At 40.3% G+C, this 8,119-nt stretch overlaps 1 protein-coding gene across 1 annotated transcript in view; it reads right to left on the reverse strand.

Annotated features, from left to right (window-relative positions):
* The window catches only part of nlk2 (nemo-like kinase, type 2), a 50,854-nt gene extending 44,194 nt beyond the window's left edge, over positions 1-6,660 (reverse strand). Inside the window, exon 1 of the mRNA XM_020920486.2 lies at positions 5,289-6,660. The gene's annotated coding sequence lies outside the window, so the exon portion shown is untranslated. The remainder of the gene's footprint in view (positions 1-5,288) is intronic.
* Positions 6,661-8,119: the final 1,459 nt, after the last annotated feature.

An 8,119-nucleotide genomic window follows, 5' to 3' on the forward strand; every position in this document is an offset into this window, starting at 1 on the left:
GAACAGAGTGTTATCTGTTTGAGAGAAGAACTCATCTTAAATGAAACAAAACACAACTCCAGGTCTGTTTATGATGAGAAAACTATATTAAAACATAGAAGAGAAAATCCAGAAATATGGGCCCGTTAAAGAGAGTGAGATGAGTCCAAAGAATCAGAGCGGTCGTCACAAACAAAAGAGACATTTTTTTAACTGAACTTAACCTGAAAGTCTAATTAATATGCAGGTAAAAGAGCCGCACGATGAATCACAAGCTAATAATGAAAATCACTGAATAAATGGGACCAATTACCCAAAAGCTGTCATTATTTTGGTGATATAAGAGTCTAAAGAACTCGGTGTCCTGCTTTTGTGGGGTCTCTTTTGTATAAAACTACTTACAGTGTAGACTCCAACTACAAATATTTTCTTAAAGGAACACTGAGGAACTTTTCTAGTTGTAGGTAATCTTTGTCTAGAATGTTCCACAGAATTGCATTATATCAATTATTCATTCATTTCTTCTTTTGTGGTTTTATTGCCCAAAACTAGCTTTAAAAATGAGATTTCCTTCCATGAGCAGGCTTTCATACTGTATCTCCACAGACCTGGCCTGTCACTTTGCTTGGCGGTCACCTGCTCGTCTCCGTGGAGATGTCACTGCTTTGCCGGGAATGTTCTGCAGTATGCATCACTGTTATCATAGAGACATCGCCAAGCAAAGTCATGTTTTTAAAAGTAGTTTTGGGCAATAAAAACACAAAAGAAAAAAAGAAAGATTGATATAACGGTCACTATTTTATACAGCACTTTTCCACGGTTCTTTTAAGGTAAGGCTAATTAATTGAATTTTGATCGCGATTTCGATTTGTGTGTCAAATGATCTCCAAACTCGTATAAATGAGCTGAAATGATTAAAGCTTAACAAAGTTTATTTTGGGATATTTTTTATATGAATAAGTATATTTATTTTATTTTTAAATATAGAGATTGTAGAAGAGCTGGATATATAATTTATTTTGGACACATTTATGTTTTTCTGCCTCATTTCATGTTCAAACTATATTTTATTCATTTTATGTTTTATACATCACAAAACTGCGCAAAAACAAGGTACATATTTGTAGCCTATATTTATTTTCAATTTGAAAGTTTTGCGTAAATTATCAATAACAAAGTGTTTTGTTTTTGAGAGAGAGAAATGCTGAATAAATGTAGCCAGGCTGGCACCACCTATTGCCTCCACTCAATTTCATTTCTCTGCAGCGACTAGGTCAGGAATAGTGTACAGAATACACTGCAAGAACCCTGAAGTTGTAGACCGCGCACTTTGCTGATTGGCCGGACAATCAGCTGTGATCTGTGAAGCCATGACGTCAAACTCAGGTGCCTGTCTGGGTCCCTTTTGTGGAACAGTAAACAAAGCGGTCGAGATGGATGTAGATGATACCAACTTTGAATTTTTTATTGCAAGTTTAATTCGCAAGTTCACCTCGCAGAAACAACAGTGATCGTTGACAGATATGTTCACTCTCTGCTTTGTTCGCTTTTGTGACGGCGATTGCTTGGACACCACTGAGTATTCCGGCGCATTACATCACGACAAAATAGCAGCATTGGTTAAATAAAAAAGTACCCACCTACTGTCAAGTGAACGAATCCTAATGCTGTTAGGTCAGACGGTTTCCATGAAGTGAAACTGGCTGATCAATCAGGCTAGAATAAATGCATCATGTAACTAAAAAATAATGTAATAATTTGAATTATCGTGATTTCAATATTGACCAAAATAACCATGATAATGTTTTTTTCCATAATCAAGCAGCCCTACTTCAACGCAATCAAAACACTTTACATCAAGAAATACACTGGAGGCATGGAGGGTTAAGTGTCTTGCCTAAGGACACAACAACAGCATTCATCTGTAGGGGGCTGGAATTGCACTGTCAACCTGTGGGTCAGTGGATGTTTATGTCCAGAGCAGGATCTGAACCACTAACCTTCAGATCGGCGGAGAAACCCTCGACCGACCAACTGAGGTACTGCCGCCCCATCAATAATGCAATACTGCGGAATATTCTAGACAGACAACGCAGTAACATCTCTATGGAGACAAGCAGGTGGCGGCGAACCTTCCACCAGGAAAGTTACATAATGCACCTTTAAAAACAGGTGATTCATGTTATATTATGTTATTATTTCTCACTGTAAATACGCTTTATGGCAAAAAAAAAAAGATACGATCACAATACTAATCATAAAATACTTTAACACGAAACGTAGTAGTAGTAGTATTCCCAAGACTGCAGTACACATTTATGTTGTGATTCAGGTTGTTTTGTCCTTGTGATCAGCGACAGTTAAAAAGCTGTTAAATGTGACTTCATTCATTCGCCAGGATCGCTCCACATGAGTCACCGACTTTATAAAAAGAATCAAAAACGTTCTGTCTTTACGGGACGCTTTGGTCAAGTCGCTCATTTCCACGGTTGAGGGACGTGACCGTGCTGTGCCAAAGCCAGTCTGGTTTCTTATTTGGACCTACTAATGAGAAAACCTGCCCTTTAAAGCCACACTGACGGACATTTTGATAATATGTGCCCTAAAGAGAACTTAAAATGAGCTTCTTTTTGGCTATAATCTGGCCTATTTATACTATAATTATAGAAGTTCATTAATATGCATTGTCCCTGTCAAATAAATAAATAAATACATAAATAATAAAGTGACTGCAAACCCACAGATCCAGTTTATGTGAGTTCTGGGACATGCTTCACTTTAGTAATTATATAGGAATTGTTTTGTAGTAGTTAATTACATAGGAGAGTACTTAGACTGCATATTCGGTTTATTTCTTGACGGCCAATTAACTCCTGTTTTCATACACACAGCAGCAGTGACTAGTGTGTAGTGTCACCAAACAAAAATGTATGAATGAATCAAACTCCATTCCGATGCCGAGGAACGGACTTCAGACACAATTGGAATTCTTTAGACAATAGAATGTGATTTTCCGCATTAAATCATAGTATTTTCTTTTCTATTATATCGGTGTAATCCCTCAGCTCAAGATCATTCTAAAGCTATTCAGGAAAGCTTCATTTCTTTTCTGTGAATGGGAGTTTTTTTAGTATCGATACCTGCTCAAATTTCGATCCTAGTATAGCTTTTTTATTCTGAAAAGGATGCAATTATAAATCAGCTTCTAGACTAGCTTTAAGTAAAGTGTTGTTACGTCCTCAAAAACAGACCTTGAGTTGTGTGGTTTTTTTTTTCATTCACACATGTTTGAGAATCCTTATTATTAGTCTGTCTACATCCCCAAAGCTCAAAATGCTCTGTTCCACTTTGTGATGTCATGTGGTGGTAGTTTTCAAGTGAACATCTACCTTTTCACTGACAAAATTCCAAAACTTTTCCATGACTTTTTCATGAAGTAAAGTGAATTTTGATGACTTTACGACAGCTACATGTGTAGAATTGATCAAACTTTTAAGACTAAGAATGAAACATTAATCCTTTCCACTCTCATGGTTTGGGATTATAGTTTTTTAATGTTCAAAATACTGTCAGGTAAGAGCGCAGGTTTGCATAGGGACAGTGGGGACATGTCACAACCAATATTTGGGGAAGACAAAATAGTCCCTACCAATATTTGACAGTTTATTCTAATGAACAAAAATATATATTTACTCCGATATTTTTCCAAACTCAATAGTATTCATTTAACATGTTTTAGTTCACATTTTGTTTATTAGACGTATATGTCATTAGGTTCTTGTTGCAGACCAAGGGTTTGTTTTCATACCTGACAGTTTCAACTGTTCACTCTCAACATCACGTGACCACTCTGAGGAAGAGCGCTAGTGAGCAGTCCAAACTGTCAGGGATGAAAACAAACTCTTGGTCTGTAAAAAGAATCTAATGACATAAATTACCTGAAGACCAAATGAACCTCATCAGACTGTTTATTAGATGTTCTGACAGAGTTACCCATGCTGCTGTTTCATTGGCTGCAACAGAGAGTGATGTCATTAGTGGAGCCCGGAACCTAAACTGGGGAAGCGGCAGGACAGGGCCGCACCTGAAGATGGCGGCTTGAGCAGGCGTGAGTGAAGACGCTGCACCAAACTTTGAAAAACTTTACAAAAGGAACTGACTTGGTTTCATCTTCAATTAAACTTGTCTTATAATGAGTCACCGTGGAAAAAGAGCGACTATATCCACAAGTGCATCTCCCAAACGAAGCCCTACTCGTGCGCTGTGAGACCCCGACTCTACTGACAATATTCCATGGAAAAATGTAGGGACATGACCTCACAAATATCTCGTTACCAACAAGCAAAGAGAAATCTGTTAGGTGATGGGGGGTTTAGCTGATAATGTCCCAACCAAAGCTGAGACCAAACCTACACCTTTGCTGTCAGTGTATTTCTTGTCGTCTCTGTTAAACAAAAGACGCACACGTTTTGAAATAATAATAATAGCCTCACGAGAACTTAACAGAATTCTGTAGTTGCATGAAGAGTTACTAAAATTCCATGACGTTCCCAAAACTTTCATTGAATTTACAAAATCCCAGGCCTGGAGAACGTCATTTTCAATTTCCATGGCATTTTCTTTCCAGGATTCCCATGAATGTGGGAACCCTGTACGTTTAGCTCAGTTGAGATTGGCAATTTGAGGGCTGAAATCATCCTCATGAGGTAAATGGAGTTTAAAAACACAGTGGAGTCCTTCCTGTATCACTGTATCACCACAAGACACAGATGTTTGTTTTTAATGGTCTTGCACCTTCCTACTTGTGGATTTTGACCCCTCACCAACCCCAGCAGAGCTCTACGATCAGCTGGAGGTCCCCCAGTCCCGGTGCAAACAGTGGGGTGATCGTTCTTTTGCAGTGGCCGGTCCAAAACTCTGGAACTCTTTGCCCGTTGAGTTACGGTTCATCCCTGACCTGCCTCTGTTCAAAGCCAAACTTAAAACCTACTTATTTAGAATTACTTTTAACACTTAGTGGCCCTGTGACACTCGACCTATTTGTATGATGTTAATTGTTTTTGTTTTTTTTATCTTGTTTTAATGTTGTACAGTACTTTGGTCAGCTTTGGTTGTTGGAAGGTGCTATAGAAATAAAGTTTGATTGATTGACTGATTGAAGATATCACAAGGTGGAGCAGGATTTGTGCGTTAAACATGTGTGAATGAAACAAAACAATGAAAAACTCCAGGTCTGTTTGCCATGAGGAAACAACATGACAACACAGATCAGAAAATACAATTCCATTTGACGATTTTAAAAAACTCACCTTTGCTACCAGCTGGAGAGAGCCATCCACTGTCAATACTCTTCAAATGTGATGAGGGATGCGAGGGCAGAACTTCACCAAACTTAGACAAAACATCTTCAACTTCAATGTACCACAAAGTCACGTGAGGACTCCGTCAGGGAAAAACTCCACAAAAAATAAAAATAAATAAAAAATACCCCAAACTTTAAACGCCCATGAGCAGCAGTGCGAGATGACCGTGCGCCGTGGCCAAACCTGCGAACCGCTCTGGGTTCAAATCTAACATGAGGTCCGTTCAAACCCGCTGGGAGAAGTCGCTTTTTATCATTACGCCAGCCAGGATCTGACCCACTTATTAAAAATGAATATTCTCTGCAGAAATGAACCGAGTCTAGCGAGGCAGAGTGCACCTGCAACCAACGAAAAAAAAGTGTCTCAGAGAATAAAACAACCCGCTCCCCCCTTGTGGATGGATAAACCCTAGATGTCCGTCATTATAGCCGAAGAGGGGCGCCCTATCCCCCGATGAAACGGCTCTCCAGAGAACAGTGTGATCCAAAGCGTGTCACATGGGCAGCAACGCATTCATTTTTTAAAAGTGGCCAAGTTTTCCACACGTGTAAGTGGCTCTTCGTAAGACAAAACATGTACAAAAGCGCAAACGAAGCGTGCGTCTTTTCCGATGTGGTCAGTAGTTAAGAGAGGCTAATCTTCCTTCTCCCAGGCGTAATTAACTAACGCGGTGCTGATCCGGTGCAAAGGAGGTGTATCCCTTTAGGCCCGGGTTACAAAGCGGAGAAGGCAAGCGGCGACTGCAGGCCCCGAGCCTCGGTCAAATCCGCGGTTTGCACTTCACATATTACGCACGGAGCATCGCGAACGAACCTACTTCATCTTTTGGACACGGTGGTGACGAAGCTTCGGCCATGACGCAAAAGCACGACCAGGGAAACGCACGGAAACGCCTGCTACCTCCGCTGCTCGCTCGCTGTAGATGTAGATCCAACTTCTTTCCCCCATAGACAGTGCATATAAGAGTTTAGCGTGCGTCCCGCGGTGCCATTTCGCTCGTATCCACAAAAACGAGACTTAAAGATTCGGGGAAAGTTAAGCGGTTTGTCCGAGATGCTACGGGAAATCTCGACAGTGGACTCCAAAAAAGCAGCAGCAAAAAAGGGGGCTCGTTGACAGCTTGTAGCGAAATCAAAACAAGCACAGATCTTCTTCCGTTTATTCGCGGCTGTCAGCGCAGGAAGTGGACCGCCGAGGCGAAGGCGACAGCGGAGCGGGTTAGGTCAGCGGACACGAAGCGAGCCCACGTTGCGTTGTTACCGCTGACATGTTTTCAAGAAAAAGTCCCCGGGCTAAAATGCAACTAGATTTGGATCCAACATGGTGAACAAAACCGGAGCTGGTCGGCGGTGAGATTATGCAGCGCGCACGGCCAATAGGAGCGCGCCGTGCCGTGACGCAGGGGGGATCTGGAGTGAGTGAAGGCAGAGGCAGCCAGTGGAGCGGCGCGCTTCGGGGACGGGATTACCACCAGGCAACAGCACCGTGTGACAGGCGGGGAGGCAGGGACCAGAGCTGAGGGCCAAAAGAATGAAGGAACAAGTGCAAGTTAGGTTCACTCCGCTGAGGATGAGGAGAGAGGGGGAGAAACGTGATCTGATTTCATTCATTTGTTTGAGCTTTATTCACATTTTGATTTAGTCTTTGTTGTTTTGTGATGAGTGAGCTACTGTGTCCAAATCGTTTCCCTTGTGGCTCAGTGAAGTTTGTCTGAGTCTGGACGATTCATTTAAAAGCGTAATGACGATTTCAGATCCTCAAATAGGAGTTAAAGGTGCATTGTGTAACTTTTCTAGTAGAGGAAAAGCAAGTTTATTTGTATAGCACAATTCATACACAAAATTCAAAGTGTTTTACAGAATAGTCCATCAAATTCTTTTTGCTATGGAGAAGTTATTGCTTTGTCTGGAATGTTTCAAAGTACGGCATTAAACATTTCTATCTTCCCAAACTAGAGCAAGTTAGAGGTTAGATCTGTGGAGAGGCGAACCCGCTCATAGTCAGAATGCTTGTTTTGGTTTGTTTTTTATGTATTTTTGAACTATAAAACCACCTGTAATTGAATAAATGTAAACTATAGCTGTTAATCTCATACTGTGGAACATTCTAGACAGAGCAATGACATCTCCATGGAAACAAAGCAGGTGACGGACCCTGAAACAAAAAGTTACACAGTGCATCTTCAAATAAAAGTTGGAGAAAAGAAAAGAATAAGGTTTATTTTAGAATTCGTTTGTCTGGGATAAAAATAAATACATTCAGGCCTTTTATAATTTCACATAGATCCTCAATTAGAAGTTAAAGGCTAAATAAAGGTTAATAAAAGTGGGAATATGCACAATTTTAAAGGTAACCCTGTAATGTGCTGTTGTCTAGAATGTCATCTCTGTATTTTGTGGACAGAGCAGTGGTGGAAGAAGTATTCAGTTTAGTCACTTAGGTAAAAGTATAGATACAGAAGTTAAAAGTTATTCAAGTAAACATAAAACATCTAAAAGTATTCAGTAAAAATATTTAAGTACCCGTTGAAAAAAAAGTTCTGTAAGAGTAAAACAGTAAAAAAAAATATATCACGTATTTCAAATGTTGTAGATTTATTAAAATTGATTAACAATTTATCAGAAAATGATACGGATTTTGGAATATGAATCAGTTGCTCATTTTTTCTCGTTAATGTTGTGTCCCTGGAGTAGCTGGAGGAAGTGTCTGGGGTGAAGGAAGTCTGGGAGTCCCTGCTTAAACTGCTGCCCTCGTGACCCGGCCCCGGATAAGCGGAA

The sequence above is a fragment of the Boleophthalmus pectinirostris genome, unplaced genomic scaffold (genome assembly GCF_026225935.1).
Source record: "Boleophthalmus pectinirostris isolate CB_2022bp ecotype Guang Dong unplaced genomic scaffold, ASM2622593v1 HiC_scaffold_9, whole genome shotgun sequence".
Classification (NCBI taxonomy): domain Eukaryota; kingdom Metazoa; phylum Chordata; class Actinopteri; order Gobiiformes; family Gobiidae; genus Boleophthalmus; species Boleophthalmus pectinirostris.